This window comes from Octodon degus, unplaced genomic scaffold, assembly GCF_000260255.1.
Source record: "Octodon degus isolate 3935 unplaced genomic scaffold, OctDeg1.0 scaffold00059, whole genome shotgun sequence".
NCBI classification, from domain to species: domain Eukaryota; kingdom Metazoa; phylum Chordata; class Mammalia; order Rodentia; family Octodontidae; genus Octodon; species Octodon degus.
Window position 1 is genome coordinate 2,731,043 of NW_004524635.1, and position 954 is coordinate 2,731,996.

Below are 954 nucleotides of genomic sequence, written 5' to 3' on the forward strand. Positions count from 1 at the left end.
CAACAGAAAAATAAGACACTGACTAGAATAAATCAGTAAATGTAATAATATTACAAAAAACAAGGGTCAGGGAGAGAGCTCTATAGAATAAGCATTTGGCTGGTAAGCACAAATGCCTGAGTTCAATCCCCAGTTCTGAAAAAAACAAAAAGCAAGGGCAAAAATCACATAATCATCTCAATAGGCCTAGAAAGAGCCTTTAGCATAATTTTGAATTTGTTTCATGATTTTAAAAAAATGGAGATAGGTAGAGAAGAACCTTATATCAGTCTGATGAAAACAGCTTATAGCTTGCAACCAACACCATAAGAATTGGACAAAAACTGAAAATTTTCCCTCAAAAATCAGGAATACTGTTACCTTAACAACAGCCCTGGAGTCTGGCTGCAATGCCCTCCAGTTTTAAAAATGCAAACATGATGTCAAGTGCTGAAAAAAAAAAAAAAGGATGAGTCCTAAACCAGAGCTGACTGAAGAGCAGAAATGGGAAATCCAGGAAGCTTTTGATTTCTTTGATGCAGATGGGACTCGGATGTAAAGGAATTAAAGGTGGCAATGAGAGCCCTGGGCTTTGAGCCCAAGAAAGAAGAAATCAAGAAAATGACAAGCGAAATTGATGAGGGGACAGGCAAAGTGAACTTCAGTGACTTTCTGACTGTGATGACTCAGAAAATGTCTGAGAAAGATACCAAAGAAGAAATCCTAAAAAAATAGTAATAAAAAAAGAAATCCTGAAAGCTTTTAAGCTCTTCAGTGATGATGAAACTAGGACAACATTGTTCAGAAATCTGAAGTGCCTGGCCAAGGAGCTGGGCGGGAACCTGACCAATTAAGAAATTCAAGAGATGATTGAGGAAGCCAACCGAGATGGAGACAGAAAGGTCAACAAGCAGGAGTTCCTGAGCATCATGAAAAAGACCAGCCTCTGTTGAGGCCCGTGTTGTGTCTCCTGCT

General features: G+C 38.9%; 1 pseudogene; it reads left to right on the forward strand.

The window, feature by feature from the left end:
* Nucleotides 1-389: 389 nt before the first annotated feature.
* On the forward strand, nt 390-932 carry LOC101577585 (annotated as a pseudogene).
* The last annotated feature ends 22 nt before the right edge of the window (nt 933-954 follow it).